The 18646-nt window shown below is 37.8% G+C and overlaps 1 protein-coding gene across 2 annotated transcripts in view; it reads right to left on the bottom strand.

The window, feature by feature from the left end:
* Positions 1-18646, bottom strand: part of ESR1 (estrogen receptor 1) — a 285662-nt gene that overhangs the window by 51349 nt on the left and 215667 nt on the right. The window lies entirely within an intron of this gene.

Genomic DNA, 18646 nt, shown 5'->3' with positions numbered 1-18646 from the left:
AATGAACTGAATTCATTTACAGAGTTACATGTCTAAATGTGTACAACTTGATTGTTCCAAATTATTTTAAAATGCTGTTCTTGAGTAAAATTTTTCAAAAGTACGTAAGTGACTCAGCCACCTGGGTCCTATTTTCATACCTTAACATTTAATAAATGGGACTGAGGTGGCTGAGTCACTAATGTGCTTTTAAAAATTTTCACCACTCTTCTTTGTCTTAAGACCGGTTTCTATTCTTTCCTTTTAAACCTCTGTTTCCATATTCTCCTCTGTTTTAAGCCTTTGCCTATTTTTGTTTACTTTAAATCTCCACCTAGGCCTAGTTTTTCCCTTTTAAAATCACTAGTGCACCTACTATCTGTATTTTTTGAAAGCTTAATAAGTTTCAGTATTGTTTTTAACATCTGTGTGAGTATAATCACTTTCAGACTTCTGAAAGAATTGAGAAAAATCACAGGTATGATTTTTGATTAATTATTATTATTATTTATAGTAAAACTAAAATGAAGATACTTTAGTAAGCTTTCTATCCCACAGCATATTTCAGTCTAATATCTACTGTGATTATCTCGAAACCATCAGTAATCATTTCAGGTATGGCAATATATGGGACAAACAGAAGAGTGGATTCTTTTGCAATCAAAGGGGGAAAAATAACTGTCAGGCATAAAATGAACTTGAAGACTAAAACTGCTTCCAGACTACAATTAAAGACTGTTCAGAACATAATGTACTGTACCCAAGAAATGAAGCAATACCTCAGAGTTCTGGTCTGGTTATTTAAAATCAGTCTTTGACTAAGACACCTGCAGCCATTTTATATCTTCGTATGTCTCAATTTTGGAAAATTCCTTCTGCTTATTTCATGTGTATGTGCACAATACAAACCAAATATAAATATATAATCTCTCTCTCTCAAACTAACTGCATTGGCTTGTATATGTCACTCAAAGCAGAAAACATATCTGGGCTTTAAAATGTAGCAAGTGTAAGATTTAAACTTGAACTAAAGATATTCTTCTTGACATCAGAAAGTACAAATGAGAAAATATTTTTATAACAAAAAGTTATTTTCCCCCTTTCATTCCCCCAACTCACAAAAAATTGGTTTTGAACACAATCCAACCTCCGCAAAATCATCCAAGGAATCATGGTTACACTTCAAAGAGAAAAGAGACAGCAAAATTAATTGTAGCAATTTCCTTTAACCACTGCAATAACATGAGCTCTTTAGCTGCTGTGTGGGAGTGTCTCAATCGGAGAGTGCAAAGGAATACATAAGGGGAAGATTTAGAAGTTGGCATGCAGCTGACCATTTGTATTCATTTTCCTGTCTAGCAAAACTTCAGTTAACAAGCAGCATGTTCCCAGAAAACACAGCGCTCACCTAACAAGCTCAAGCTCCTTTTGCCGAGAACTAACTCTTGTTCAACAAGAAGATCTACTGAAGTCCCTTCACCTGGCAAGCCTCAAACAACCAAAATCTTAAAGAAACTTGTGATGGATGAAATAATCCTTTGCATACATACATAACGCAGTTATTCTAATTGGAGAAACCTGCCTTTTATTTATAACAGGGAGTGCTCATACATACATTAACGCTTCAGCTGGCTGGAAGTTTTCCAATGGAATATTTTTCTGTAGGAAAATACCAATTTGACAAAACATTCTGCAGGAGTGTGCTGATTTCACCAAAGTTCTGACTTAAACCTGCCCACCTCCCTACCTGAATTCCCATTCTTCAGGATGGTTAGAATTTTTTCTGTTTGTGTTCCATTTTGGAACTAATTTTTTTTTTTTTTTTTTAAGTTTTACAATTTCCTGCAGAATGCAAATGTCCGTTTTCGGCCAGCTCTAATTGAAAAGCCGATTTCCAATTGATAAGAAAGTCCAAAATTTTGCTCATAATGCAAACTGTAGAAAAAAGTATATAAACTATATTTTATGTACATTTTCACATGCCTCTGGTTTTCACATGCATTTCCTGGTTTTGGTCAGAACAGGAAACTGAAATAACAAAATACCAAGCATTGCTGCATTTTTTCCAAACTGGATGAAACTAGGAAGCAGAGAAACTCTCACGAGAAAGCCTGTTCCCATTAACATTTTAGCCCAATTTCTAATACAAAAATTTATGAGAAGTCTGAATATGGATCTGAAACAGCATCCAAATTGACCTGCACCTATGAACCCCACTCATCCTTCATCAGAGCTGAAAAACTGATTAAGATGTCATCACAGATAAAAGTAAAAGAAATCATTGTGATTTTTTTTAATAACTTGAGTAAATTGGCAGAAAAACAGAAGAAGATATAGGGGTAATTTATGTTATGTTATGAAAAACCCTTGCTTTATAATCCCTGGGCTGACTTTTGACGTTCTAAAAAAGCCTGCAGTTCGCCTCACACTGTTTCACAATAAAATCTGATTTGCTTTTTCTTCTCTCTTACCTAGTTATTGAACATGACAGCTCATAGATGAGAACTTAAGCTTTGACTAGGGCCAGACTATAGAACTTCCCTGCACAGCTCAGACCTGAACTAGGACAACTTTTTATGAACTATATTCATTTCAAACATAAAGAAACTGTCTGATAAATATTACAAACAGGGTTGAAAGCTCCACTTCTCCATTGTGGACAAGCTGTGCTTGGTGCAATAGTGAATTGGCAGCAAACAACATTTGTAGTTGCCCGAGTAGTTTGTGTAATTTAGAGTTCTAGTCATAAGAGCCATTTGCAGAACATCAAATACATATAGATAATCAAGTCTAAACAATCGGGAGTCAAGAAGCAGGGCATCAGACCGGCAATTTGTTTGAGGATCACATGATCAAAATTCTAATGAAATACTGAAAGTAGATGCCACAAAAGAACTAGAATATTTCTGGAATTCCACCATTGTACATCTTTTAGCAGCTACTGACAAGATAATGCTATTGTGTGCTGCTAACTCTCTCATACAGAATGCTGATCCATCAAGAACTAGAATGAAACCACTAAAATCACCTTTTATTTCAGAGTTACATATTTCTGGTGGTGAGCTGAGTACATTAACTGTGAATCCCATTTAAACCCTCTACTTATTTTACAATATCACTTGTAAGTCAACATCTTTCAGGAAACCAAGTACCAGCTGACACTATGCTGCTAAAAAAGAACAGACCTGAAAACATTAGATCACAATGATGGACTTTGCCAAATCTCTCATGAGTCCTACTACTGATAATGGAGATACAGAATTGGCTGTTTGGAATTTAAACAAATGAACCCTACAAGCTGAAATGTCTGCTGAAATGACATAGTCAATGGAGAAATTGAGCCATCTTCCTTGTCAAAAGGTGGATTGGACTCTTTAAGAGGGAACTGGTGCAGCTGTGTCTCACTAACAGCCTCCTGATGGACCCAATAGAGACCTCTATGAAGAGCCAAAGGGGAACTGAACACAGAGAGAAAGTTGCGACAGAGACTGCAGAAAGCAGGAGGCTCTTCATCATAGGAAAAGTTGGGTCCTGGAAGCCAGAGAGATCAAACTCTGGGGGAATAGAAAAAGACTCCAGCCAGATAGGGCTGAGAATGGCCTATCAAAGAAGGGAAGCGCTACAGAGAGCAGACTTCAGGGGGAAAAGGAAGCCACAGGATTGAGTTTTATGTCAATAAATTGGACCCAGGGAGGAGCGGCATTATTGGACAAAAAGCCTGTCTGGAATTTATTAAGGAGCCCTGAAGAGGGGAAACTGAGGCAGGGCATTGCAAAGCCACCCAGGGCATTGCGGCAGGGCGGGTGCTTAGGAGAATTGTCTCACTCAAGTTTCAGTACTGTAATCTTTCAGAAAACTAATTTGACGAGCTGTGGCCCCTTCAAAATAATTGAGGAATACAATATAGGAACAGTACTATATAGGTAGAGTGGAATACATTCTATTTCTCAACTGGTTCCTAACAAGTACATTGCTACATTGTATTATAATGAATTCTTTCAATGGTAGATGTAATTCTATTTTTCATACGCAAACTTGGACTTTGGAGCCAACTTGACCATTCCCCAAACTGCACATGTCTAACAGCATGGTGAAGCAATATTTGAATAAGCTGGGAAAAGAAAGAGACATGGTCCCAAAGAGTGATCGTGGGTGGTTATAATGCTATAAACCAATAATGTGCAGTTGTATCATATCTTTAAACCAAGAACTAATGTTTTATAAAGGTTGATTAAGCAAGTCTCACAACACTCTAGTGTGACAGGTAATGATCATGATAGCTGTTTTACAAACAGATGCAGAGAGTATAAGTGACTTGCCCAAGGTCAAACAATGAGTCACTGGCTGAGCCATGAATAAAGCTAAGAGTTCTACCTCTGCTCTAAAGGCCACACATCCATCCAAAGGATGCAATATAATACAATATAATATGATTTGCATTTGGTATTCATATGAATACCACTGCTTCTCCATAGCTGCGTTCGTATGAATACCAAGCAAAAGAAAGGGCATGTTGTACATATAATGACTATTTAAAATGCCAGTGGCCATATGGCAGTAACCTTTATTAATATGCTGTGTTCCCATTTGCAGCTCCCTCCTAATCAAATGTGATACCCTCCTATGTAAAATACTTTTATTATCTTCAGAAAATTAACCAATTATTGCTAACATTTTATTCTGGTATCATGGAAAAGATACACTAGCTATCTTTTGATCAATTCCACTAGTTGTCTCTTGATCAATTCCACAAAAACTAACATAATTTTGCTATTCCCAAGAAGAAGAAATTCAAAATTCTGTAAAATTTTGCCTTCTGCCTATATTGACTCAGATCATCAGCTACTGTATGCAGAGTTCAAACTTCAGTTCAAAGGACTTAAGGCTCTCAAGTTCTTTCACAGACAACTCCAGATAGAAGCAAAATAAACAAATAGTTTGATGTACTTCTGGAGCATGAAGGCAGAAGAATGAGTTCTGAAAAATAAGTAATAGCCCCTGGGAATGACAATTATCACTAAGCAGAAAGCAAATCAGAGGAATTTCTTTAGGCCTTCAGATTACACAAGTGAATGAACAGCAGAAAAGGTGGAGATTCATTCCATTAGAGAGGTTCCACTAAGTGATGTTAAAATCCATCTGATTAAATATTTTGGAGGAAGTAGGCAAATAAAATTACAACAAAAAGTGTACAATGTATACTTCAATGAGTTGTTGGTGAAGGAGAGATTAAAATAAAATCACAACAAAAAGTATATAATATATTCTTCAAAGAGTGGTAGGTGAAGACGAGATTAGAAAAGTCCTTATGTTTAGAATGAATAAAGTAAATCAGGTTATAGTGAAAATTCTGCAAGGTGAAATGGAAATTTAAAAAAAGAAAAGAATGAGTGTAGGTTTTAATGTTCTTGTTGAGATTTTTGTTACTGCTAAACAGCCATTTAACCAATAAAGATTGACATGGAAAACGTAATGACCTAGTGCACAAAAGGACAAATTCTTAATATGCTCGCTAAATTTATGAAAAGTGTTGATGGGGAAAAATGACTTCTAAAGAATGCTGTGGAAGGCTGTGTGGAAGACTCAGCAATGAACAGAACACTGCACAAGGTAGTTTTACTCACCTATCAGAACAAATGTTTACAATTTACCAAAGTAAAGCTATTCTCTTCATTTTTGGTAGGATAACAGATTCAGAAACAAGTGTCTAGAATAATTAGTAAACATAGAACCAACAAGCAACATGTGACATCAAATACTGTTCAATGTTTTAGTACAGAATGATTGTGCATTGTTGTTGATGGTTACTTACAACTAGTATTTACAATTGTCAAAACTGTTTTCACAAGAATAGTACGCTGCTATTGTATCCACTTCAAGAGAGACTTTTCTTCTGAAAAGAAGGCACTGTCTAGTGACAGAAACAGGATACTAGAATTGATGGACCAATGGTCTGACCTGGTAGATAAATCCTATAATTTTAAGATCCTAGAACCAGAAAGCTAGGTGAAGAAGAATTCTAAGAGAAGAGACAGGAAATCTGGCTTTAAAGCTATACTTAACCTCTGAATCATGTCAAGTAACGTTGGTACAATCGCATTATTTACTGGTAAATCCACACCATAAGAGAATCTAGCATTATGCCATATTTTCTACATTGATCAATCAAATCAAATGAAGTTTATTGATTTCTACTGATTCCAAAATGCCTCAAACATCCTTAAATGTTACTAAATAGGAGCCACCTCAGACATTGTCTAGAACATAGACTTTATTTTAAAGTTAGAGTTTCCCCCTTATGTATCTTTCTGCATCACTCCTCTGAGTAGATACTTCCTACTGCATTGACTTACTGAAAAGCTATTGTGGTTTTGTGTGTAGTTTTATGTCTATTTTGTTAAACATTTATCTTCAGTTCTGCAGGGTTATCAGTGTCAAAATCACCACACATCCTGATTATCCCCTACACAACCAACAAACAGCCCATTGAACTAATGATTAATTCATTCATTCTGCAAGATGTATTGAACGCCCTGAAGGATTCTCACCCCAAGACCTTGAGCCCAGACTATGCCTTTCCTTGTTGGTAACAGTAGAATATTAAGTCAAGTTCAAGGTCTCAATTCTTATCTTCCAGGTACTGAATGGCCAGAGCCCAGGTTAGCTAAAATCACCTAAGTCTCCAGGATGAGGACTGGAGTTGACATCTCTGCTCCTCAGGTACAATGGAACTTTCTACAACAAGGGTGAACATCATCTGTGCAGGTTACAGAGTCTTCTTGGGGCCATTGTGGAACAACTCCCATGGACACTATAAACAATCACAAACCTCACCATCTCTTGCTTCAAGTGTATGTGGGGGTGCACTTCTTTGACCTTGCCTTGCCTACTGAAAGCACATAGCAGTGGGTATATGTTAAAAAAAAACAAACAACCTAAAATCAAAAATACATTGTCAAAACGAAACACTCCACTGAATACATATTTCTCCCCCCCAGGAGATGATGAGAGAAAGAACGAACTACACGTGACAGGTATGAGTCATGTTGCTCAATGCACTGTGGGAAAATTCTGAGATATTATGGTGGTGAGGGCTGAGTAAGAAACTATATGCAATGGAAGTTATATTTTAAATCTATCTAAGCTATTTATGTGTCTCAAAGACCTGTGTAATGCTGACTGTAATATTTATCCGAGTTTGCACTGAATGACTTCTTTGAAGAGAAAAGTAATTGAATTGCTATAGGAATGACCTTTGGGACTGGAATTATAGCTGGCCTTACAAACAGATGTTGTACTGTGCAGTATGCCACAAGAGACTTTAAAAGAAATATGTAAAAGATATGTGAACACCAAGTAGAACATGTGGACGAATTTATACGGCAACATGTAAATAAGTGTGTGTGTGTTTATGTACATACACACTACATCAGTGCCTCCTAACAATTCTTTGTACTTTTTCTAAATTATTAAAGAAATTCAGGAAGGACCATTATTATTGCAATGGGTTTTTTTAGAAAAGAAACTAATGAATGTCTTCTGAAGTCCTGGGTCTCAGCACAGCCAAGCGCACCATTCTAGGAGAAATGTTAGTCTCGGAGTTTCAATCTGCTAATAATCAATTCATATATTTGCATTTCCCTTTAATTGCTTAAGGGATAAGCTCCCTCTTTTTGAACAACTCTTCTAAAATGAATTTTAAGGACTCTTAACACTTTATTATTATTATTATTATTTAAAATGTCAAATATTACACTGCAATGCTTGTTTTTCATATCCTTGTTCACCTATATAAAAAATCCTTTTGGAAATGTGTTCTGGGCATGTATAGTATCGAATGGAAAATGAACTGTTAGTAACTGGATACAATCTCCAGCTAGCTATAATTGAAATAATATTAGGAAGTTTTAATAAATTTAACATGAGGTTTTGCTCCTGTGGCTGTATAATAAAAGAAAAATAAAGGTCAGGTTAGTTATCCATAGAACAACATCAACAGGCAATACTGGTTGCTAAAAAGACGTATTCTTTAAGAGGTGTGTGCTCCCAGGCCACAAAATTCAGAAACAGGTCTGGATCTATTTTTCAAATCCTGGAAAGTTTCAAGTGGATCTGGCTCAGGTTACCAGTTTGGGCCTCAATGTGAGAAAACACTGCTGCACATAAGCTACTTTATACGTATGAGTTATCCCATTGAATTCACTGGAAACTATCTAAATGCTTACCGTTTGCGGAACTGGGGCCTGATAGAAAAAGTTTTGATTAAGGTCTGGATCAGAATATACAAAGTTCAGAGATGTTTTGATGTGGGGATTTATTTCAGGTCCATCTCTACAAACAAGGTAATTTTAAAATCACTACAAATAAAGCGTAGCTACTATGCTGATTATCTCTCTCTCTCTCTCTCTCGCTCTCTCTCACACACACACACACACACACACTCTCTCTCTCTCTCAAAACAGACTGCTTTTAATATACTGTTCTAAAATATGTTCTTCTGCAGAGTGAAAACCACTATTCAATGTATTTGATATTCCTTAGGATGTAGTGTCTTCTTGTTTTTCTAAAGATCCTCCTAAGACAAAACAATGGAAGCATTTTACCATCTAAAATGAGTTACTAGAAGAATTCCTACACTTACTGATTCATAATGTATACATAATATAATATTATTAATTGAGCTTCCATTGTTTTAAATATGATCAAATATAACAGAAACCGCATGTCATTTTCCCATGAAAAATTACAAACACATGGCAATAAGTGTTGCTCCAGCATTTTTGCACATAGCAGAAACAGTTTCTCACCAGTTTTTAAAAATGGTCTATACAAGCACTGAACGCTTTGAGTAGTAGTTTGTTCATGCATATTGAATTCCTGGTTTTCTCACACAGATGCAAGGTGTGCTAAGTTTGGGAACTGTAGTCCTTATTTTGTAAGCAGGCTAATAAAACACTGGGAAATAGTCTAGCCTGTAGGCTGGTGAAATGGTAAAGCTGAATAAACAGACTCAGAAACTGACATTCATCTTTTTTGCCACTCATTTTTCTCAAGTTTTTATTCATAAGGGGTTTGAGTTTGCAGTATTGATAACAAAAGGGGAAAAAGGCAAACTAGTCTTACATTGCCAGACAGCAAAGAGAAAGATTCCCAGTCTGGGCCACAACCTCAGCCCAGTACTGGCTGGCTAGCACGATAATTTTAATTGCACCCAAAAATGTACTAGGTGCCTCCCAATACTGACAAAAAACCATACAGGAGAAATATAAGTTCCCTGCTGTAAGGAGCTTGTCAGTTAATTATCAACATAAGGAGTAAAGAATTGATACAGGGTTGAATGTCAGCCAAAGAGGTAATACAAGGCTAAAGGTTTGGGGATAGATCCTCAAAGGGACTTCGGTGCTACCTGCCACTTCAGGTGCCTAACTCTAAAATTTAGGCACCACTGAATTCCTCAAAACCTCTGCTCAGCTGCTGCCTAAGTTTCTGTTCACAGGCATGTCCAAAGTCCGGATGCCACTGAGCTGCTCTGCACCCTAGCTCAGCTTTAAGCATTAGTGGGATTCTCAAACTAGGTGTGTTCCCTGCCTGTCTCACCCTGTGGGGCCCAATCCAGTACTGTGCTGTGAGAATGCTTACTGGATCAGGCCTCACACAAAACCAGGTGGGAGCAAGCAAATTGGGAATTTTGTGGCTGAGTGGCATAGGTGTGCCCCAGAATACCCAATATCCCACTGGTTAGAGCATTAACCAAGGAGGAGGTAGACCCCGGTTTGAATCCCTGCTCTGCCTGAGATGGAGCAGGATGTCCCACACTGCCTGAACCACCACACTATGGGGTATTCTAGGACAAGTCTCTCCTGCTGAAGCTGTTCCATTTGGGATTACATAATTCATTATTAATTGGAGCAGGGACTTCAATCTGCTTCCCCATGGGGGTGCTCTCGCCACTGAGCTACAGTGTCAATCTCTTGCTTTCTCTCTCTCTAGCCCAATAAATATTTAATTATTTATGCAAAGTGGAACAGCTTCGACAGGAGAAACAGAGACCCCTACTCCAATTGTCTGGCAATTAGGGCACTCCCTTGGAATGTGGGAGCCCTGTATTCAAATTCTGCCTAATTTGGAGTAGGAACTTGAATGCTCACACATTCCAGGAGAGTGCCCTAACCCCTGAGCTATTGCCTGTAAAGAGATGTGGGTTTATTTCTTGCTTTTCATGAGAAACGACTGACTTAGCTTAGATGCCTCATTTCAGGAGAGGGTTCACAGCTGTGAATTCTGAGCAGAGATAAGAATCTTACTAACCTTGAGGCTTCGGCCCCTCCCCTCTCCTTAGCATTTCCTACTGGCTAACTTAAGCAGCTTCCCACTCAGCTTGCTGGTTTCTGAGGATCCCTTAAGTGCCTAAATCTCCCCATGCAAAGCTCACCTAATTTGGGACCGAGAGTTCCTTTGGGCAGCAGTGCATATAAGTCCCTTTTGTGGCTCTCCCCCTTGATCTAGCATAAATGAAATCAGGGTCTGAACTGGTAACCTAAATCCAAACCCACTCTGAACTTTTTGGGGCAAAGTATATAAAATCTGGCCCCAAACCAAAATCCTAATTTTGTGACCTATAGCCTCTCTCTTTCAAATAACGGCCTACAAGTCTTTTTAGCGACGGGCTTAACTCTTCTCTGTATCCATCATCTCTTTTCCCCCTCCATCATTCTCAAAGTCCTCCACCTCTCTTTCTTTCGTAGCCTCACACCATGTATTAGGAGAGAGAACTTGACTTTAGGCAAACTTCAGAGTGGACTCCCAGAGGTTGAAGATACTAATTCACCACTGGTGTAAGTAAGCACATTTCCACTGATTTTTTTCAATGTAGTTGGCTTCAGGGTGTTTTCTGGCCATCCAGCTTCTATTTGAAGTATTTCTTTTCTCTGAGTTACAGCGCAACCTTAAATGTAACACTGTAGGCATTTCCCTATCCTTTCTACGCTCAGAGGACCCCTTTCTGGCTGTATTATTCCTCTAATACTGGTTTGACCCTTCCCATACCTCTCAAAACATATAAAACAATGTCTGAAAAACTGGTTACTGGAATTTGACAATTTGACAGTTGTCAAACTAGTCAAGGCTTTATGAGGTGGAGGAAATCAATGGATTTCATCACACTGGGGCCATGTGTTTCTAGTATAGGGCATAACAAAAGGGATGGTTTCCAAGTACCAATTCAGAGAAACACTTTTACCTGAAAATATCAGATGGATGAACTTTAAATTCATATTACACATTCATTTCTGTCTGAAAAGAAGCGTTAGGAGTAGAGACCCAATGCCATTTTATTGGCCTACGATCACCAAATAATAATTACAATCAGCAAATTAATTGAATTGGCATCTACACCCCACATTTGCCTAAAAAAGTTATGTAGCTCTTCTAGAAGCAGGAATACCGAAATATTAGATCCTGTGCTTGACTCAATCTCTCTCTCAACTCCTGCTGGCATCTACATGGGCAAAGTAACTACATTTCTGGAATGAAATGTTAGCATAGCACTTTCTAGGAACTACTACATTTCTGAGTCTTTGTAACCTGAGAAACTATTAATTATTGCTATGCCTTTAGAGAGAGTCACACAGTAGATACAGTTCTTACTTTATTCACAGTAAAGTTAGTCAAAGAACCTTCTTAGGCAGAAACACGGGTAACAAACATGTTTATCTTCCATACCATAGTATCAGGGTACTTAAATAGACTAGATTCTTCACTGCTGTACTTCTTTAATAGAACGCCCTTTATTCCCTTCACAGATTTTCCCTGATTTTCCATGATTTAAAATGGCAGAATTAGGGTTATAAAGACTATACATAACTTGGTTTTGGCACATCAAAAATCAAACAGAAAAGTGTAAAATTTGCTTTAGGAGGAACCCCAAAGAAAAATGTTTAGATTAGTCCATGGCACATCTCATTTCTTTTGGATCAAATAAATCACAGTTGTCTCCCAATCGCAATCAAGTTCCCTGAATCACAAAACAAGCAGATTACTCCTGGTGAGAAAAGATCCCAAAGAGGAGTGTCACAAAGCCAAGAGAGAAAGGCATTTAGCTAAAAGTCCCCAGTCAATGGGAAAGCTAGGAAAGAGTCACTTCTCTGGTGTAAATAGAGTACTAGTTTAATTTTGTGCATGGTGTGACAATTTCCTGCAGCAAGTTAGTGATTACATCTATGGACTTTAATCCTGAAATGCAAAAGCCATTAAGGGATGCTGGCCTGAGAGGAGTCATTTTGCTTCCTTTCTCTTAATTTCACTCGGTCAGTAGTAATTCCTTTTATTCATATAAATACAAATGCTTTACTGGAACATGAGCTCTTCCTGCTCCCAAATGTTCTATTCACTGCGACCTCATTAATTGCATCAGCAGTTCTTTCTCCTCTTCACGTTTTCACTGGACTCTGCCCATAACAGCAGCTCATGTCTGCCCTGAAATCCTCACACAATTCAAAAACAGGATGGAAATCACCACTGGAGTTCATCTGTGTTCATGCACAGGTCTTGCACTGACCTACAGGATAGTGCATACACAGCATTCTGCTTAACAAATCCAACAGTTAATATTAGCCTGTTTAAAAGTCAATAATGTAATCTCTGAAATTCAGTCTAAGGGTAACAACATGTGCAACATCTTGGAAGGAGAAAACAAAACAGATGTGTGGTGTTAGTATTAGGCTACTGCTTTAGTCTCCTAGGAATCTTAACACAGAATTGGAAACATTAAAGATGGAAAAGATAATAGGTCACCTTTCCATATCTCCACTGCTAAAGCCCTTACCCACAACTTGGTCGTCAGTCACCTTGATTACTATAACCATCTATTTTCTGGTTTTCCTCATCGATTGCCACATCAAATTCAAACAGCTCTCTTCACTTCCCAGTCTATACACATCTCTGATCTCCTTTTCTCTTACTCTCACAACTGAACCCTAGACTACCCCCACTCCTTTCAACTAAAATGTTCCTTTTATTTATTTTTCACCTTCTTGCCTTGTCTCTCTTCAACAATGCTACCCCTACTTTTGCAATATTAACTTCCCGTTTTTCCAAACCCTTCTCTGCTCATTCAAATCTCTTTAATCTCCTTCTCCTTAGCAGTAATTTCTCCTTGCAGTTTCTTCTTTGAACTATCCTCCCAGGTTTTGTCTTGTGTTAATCTGTCTGGTCCATCTTCTATTGGAAGCTCAATGGGGCAGGCAACATACCTTATTCTATCTTCCTAGAGCACAATGTACATAAATAAACCATTCATACTATTTATCAGTAGTCTTTCCCCTTGCCTCATCAGAAAAGTATTGATCCTGACAGCATATTCATCGGTATTTTGTCCTGACTAGATATAAAGAATTCAAGCAATGAGGCTCTTGACACTGATAGCCTATTCCACAGACTAACAGATCAGAGTATTAGGAAGGTTTTACTTGATAATCCGATTTCTTTTGTTCATCTCTTTACTCCTAGTTGTACTTCCCTTGGACTAATATCTCTCTCTAGTTGGTGTCTACAATCTTCAGAGGCTTATAGGTGGTTACTATATCGTGCCAGAGGGACTCATTCTGATCTCACACCCATGTAAATCAATAGTAAGTTCACTGAAGTTACACTAATATAAAGCTGGTTTGGAATCAGAATCAGATTAATCATTGTTTTTCATTTAACTACATATTTAGGTGGAGCACTAAACCTCCAGAACGTGGTAAATGCCAGCTCCATCAGAGAAACCCACAACTGATTACAAATAGTGTATTACTTGATAACATCGTCACTGTCTGCAACACAGCCCATTAACTAACTGAGACAAGAAAACATAGCGGATATTTTTAGAGGGTTTAACAACAACTAGAGTCACTGCCATTAAATGCACCTTTATTTGCCTGAATTAACAGTCAGCGATATATATGGCTTATGTATTGTCAAGAAGGCTATTACACTGAACAGCACTGCAAAGCAGCATGTACATAAACATGTACAATAGTAATAGGCACTTCTTTATATCAGTACCTGCCTTCAAACAACAACTTTTTTTGCAAAGGTTTTGGTGTCAGTAAAACACAGTTTAAATAGTGGCTATTGTTGGTCCCTTTACACACTGTTCCTAATTTAACAAACAGGGCAATTTAGAAGGTCAAATAAGAAAACAATCTCTTAAGAAAATAGCAACTTCTGCAGCTTTAAAACAAAAATTCAATGCCAAAATGTTTATCTTCTCAGTTCATGAAACCATAAAATAAGTACAGCACTGTGAATCATCTCAAAACTTCAAAGCCTGTATGCCCAATGTACCATTTTAGGGCCATTAAACTATTCAGCTACTGTACTCCGAGTAAATAATTAGCCAAGATTGCACCAGCTGTGCCAAAAACTGCACCTTTTAATCCAAAACTCCTCAAAACTATCTTCTCTTTCACCCCTGTCCCTCCACTTTTTATACAACCTAAACATCTAGCAAACATCCCCTCAAACACACTCCAAACTGTGACACTGAAAACACTAACGTCTTTCTTTGCACCTGGTGCTCCTGAAATGAATACAGTGGTATATATGAAAAATAAAATACTGTACATTAATGTCCCTTAATGTTTCAGCATTGCTATTGTGCTGTGGATGCCTGTGGATGTGTTGCTGGCAGCAGGGATAGACCTAGAAGCCCATGGGTCTAAAACCATAAAGCTCTACTGCCGAAACTAAAAAAGCCCCAGGTGTATTAACTCCAAGGCTGTAGCAGATTCAAAAACCTTTAAATGGTGCAGACACTACAGGAGGACAGAGAGCCAGGCTATGCCACCGTAGATCAGACTCTTTACTCATCTAAGCTGATATGCTATTTGCACCAGTAGCCCATATGTGATGCTTCAAAGGAGATGAATACAAATTTGTAGTGCACTTAACCAGTTGTGAGCTGCATTATCACCTGAGAGTTTTCTTCATGACCTCAGCTAGCAATCATGTTATACTTTGAAAAGGGTACTGCAAAATGTATTTAATGGTGACAGTGGCAGCTGTTAGAGCCTAGCAAATGTCATGTTAAATGACTGGGTAGATTTAGCAGAATTATTGGGCTAGACAAGTTGACATAATAGTGACACTTGACAAGTTTGTGTTGCTAACTGTAGTAAGAGTCTAGTTTAGTCTAGTGGTTAAATCAACAAACTCGGATTCAGGAATCCTAGGTTCTGTTTCTTCCACTGACTCCATGTGTTGCACTTTCATCAAGCTATTCAAAATGTGATTCTTCTCTGAAAAGTGATTTTATAAAAATGGCTCCTTTCTTGGTCAACAGATCTACTCCCCTAGTCAACATAAACAGGATAAATCTGTCCTATTATTTTCTGTGCATTTATAGAACTGTTTACCAAATTCCAATTAGTTACAACTGTGCAACCCCTTTGAAGACAGTGAAATTGCACAAGTGTAATTGAGGGCCTAATTGAGTTTGCAGTTAGAAACATAAATATCCTTTTACTTGTAACTTTAGCAAATTAGATACAGAAATAGCTGAGAGAGAAACTTGGAACATGATGCTATTCGCATATGATTATTTCTCAGAACAGAAACTCACTTAAATGCAGACACAGAGTGCTTACTTATGTGTAAAATGTGTATGTAGGGTCCTACATAACACAATCTACTAGATACAGACTTAAAAATGCCTGTTCTGAACAGAAACTAATTTTGTGGGGAAAGAAAGTTTCACGTTTGGCAAAGAAGAAAACATTTTGGGGAAAGTTGTGTGATTTCTTTTTAAAAAAGCAGTTGTTTGAAGCTGCTCAGAGGTTTGGAGTTTTGCAAGTAGTCCCATCAGAGGACTAATAGGCAGATGAGGTAGACAAAAGGGTATGAATAATGCAATGTATCAGATGGCTCTGCAGTTTATCACAGAGCTATGTACACCACGTATTGTATTTCAAATCCATCCACTGAATCACCATTGCTCACTGCATCACATTTAAACTTTTTGTCCTTGCCTTAAAGGACCTGCACATATCTGCCTTGCACTACCTTTCAGATCATGTCCTTATCTTTCTCCTATGCCCCTTCATTCTGCCAGTGCAGCCAATCTCATTACTCTATTTGTTTTCTTCTGCCACTTCAGTTTCTTCCATGCTGCCCCTTCTAAGGAATGATTACCCAAACCCAGTGTGCCAGGTCCTCACCCTCTTTCATGTTCAAATGGCTCTTGAATACTCACATCTTCCACAACCACCACACACAAACACCTTTTCCACCCCAAAACTACCTTAGAGAAAGAGAGACTGAGAGCAGGAAGTAAACTTTAAAAGAGGAATTAAAAAACCTCCTTAAGTGACCATGCTCATCTGTGAGACAAGGTGGGTGAGGGAATATCTTTTATTGGACCAACTTCGGTTGGTGAGAGAAACCAGCTTTTGAGCTATTCAGAGCTACGTGCACTGCAGATGCTCATCTGTCTCTCCTTGTAAGTCCTCATCTCTAGCCCTCTTTTGGACAATAATCTCCTTGGGCAGCAACTATCTTTTTTTTGTCTGTGTTGTGTGGCACTTAACAGTGACCTTAATATATAAGATATACTAATAAAACATATAATATATATAAATGGCTGACAGTCTGAACTTTTGGATTTTCCAGCTTCAGAAGGCTATTTTTAAATGGCATATATTTAGTAATACATGCTGGGGAGGGGGTTTATCATAAGCAGCTGTATTCCAGTAGTAAGTAGCTTTATGGATTTCTCCTCAGGGCTAATTACAATAATAAAAATAGATTTTAGTTTCCAAACACAATTTATTCTGTATCTGAATTCATTTGGGTTCAATTAAATTAACAAACCAACCCAATACTGTAGAAAACTAACTTCAACACTTAGCACTTCAAAATGGACTGGGGTTAAAAAATGAATTTATTCTGGGGCAAATTCATCCCAATTGTAACTTCATAGGCTTTAATAGGATAACTCTGACCTAACATGTTTAAACTTATATATAAGAGACAGCTATAGATCAGCTGGGTAGAAGCACTTGATTTGTCAAATACTAAGTCTATTCAATACCTTCTTCAGGCTCAAATATTTCATCCTTTTACTCTTTCATTGAACTGTGTTCCAATGAATGATTCTTATAATTGTTTTATGCGGTGGCAACAGAAGGTGCTGAAGGAGGAGAAACTAGAGATTAACCCCTGCAGTGCCAAATAGTGTCCAACGTACATTCAACAAAGTGACACCTGTACATTTCTATGCACATGCAGAAGACATCCTATCATCTTAAAGAAGGTAAAGAAGCTGGAGTGGACCTTGAGTGTACATTCTGGATTCATATGTGGCAGACACATCCCTGCAGTGGGAGCTCTAAGAAGCAATATGTGAATGATGTGCAAAACCCCTGTGACACCCTTTGACAGGATGTTGCATGTTCTCCACCAGTCCTACCAGAGGCAATTAGCAGTGACCTTGAACAGACTGTGTTCATGGGGACACAAGGACTGCTGCCATGCTTGGACTTTTCACAGGGATGTAAGCAGATTCCTCGTGCCCTTTTCACTAACTTGCACAACAGTGCAAGATCACATATAATTAAACTCTATGTCTGGCCTCAGATGGTTAAAGGATATCTGTTGGACAAGTTCCTTTAAATGAGATATCAATAATTTTCAAATTCATATAAACTTGTCTTCTTTTTACTTTGAAATGTAAATTAATCCAAAACTTGAGATATTTTTCCACTGCAAGAAAATACAAGAGTGCAGTGTGCTTCTCTGTACAATGCATCTGACTTTCTACTCTCTTTAACACCAGAGAAGTGATTTTTAATTCAGCCTTTCCAGTCCACACTGCCATTACTGTATTTAAATTAAGTGTGTCCAACAGCTTTGAACATTAAGATCCATATTTCAAAAATACTTTGTAGACGCCTGATCCAAAGCATGCAGAAATTAATGGAAAGGCTCTCATTGACTTTGAATCAGGCCCTAAAAATGCATTTATGTTAAAAATAAAATTCCCCATATGATTTCCTTTATGTTACTATGTTCCTTATGTTACACCTCCTACAGCTTTCTCATTGATCACAGCTTGAGCCCACAAAGTGACATGTGAAAGGTGGCAAAGGACTGGAAAACAGATTGTGTGTGTTATTGATTTACTAAGTAAAGTTTGGCCAAGTTTAAGTGAAGGACAACAGAAAAGAGGCATGACCTACAGCACTTGACCTAATCAAATCTGTAGTAGTGGACATTCTCTGAACAGCTCCGCACAGAATCTACATCAGTTTAATGAAATAAAGGGCTACAATATGAAATTCAAGAAATTAAAAATGGGCTAAACTAAGCAAAATATACTCGTATGTATACCATCCCAGCAGAGATAAGTGCTGTTATAAAGTTAAAGACACAGCATGTGTAATAAATGTTTAGTGAATGCAATGCTTATGAAAGGTATTGGACTGATAGCTCTGGAGACTGATATCCTCTTTCCATCCACAGAACAAGAGCAGTCCGTTCAGAAGAAATGCATTCTCCCACATGCTACACTGTCAATGACCTTCAACTCTTACCACCTTCAGACGTCAGAGGGTTTTTAATGACCATTCATTGGTTTCTCTGTTTCGACTGTCAAAGGTGCCAATCAGTGCCAAATGTGGTAGTGTTT

This window comes from Emydura macquarii, unplaced genomic scaffold (assembly GCF_026122565.2).
Source record: "Emydura macquarii macquarii isolate MOO-44397 ecotype Brisbane River unplaced genomic scaffold, CSIRO-AGI_Emac_v2 contig_705, whole genome shotgun sequence".
Classification (NCBI taxonomy): Eukaryota; Metazoa; Chordata; order Testudines; family Chelidae; genus Emydura; species Emydura macquarii.
Note: the sequence above shows the minus strand (reverse complement) of the source record. Positions and strands in the feature narration are given on the sequence as shown.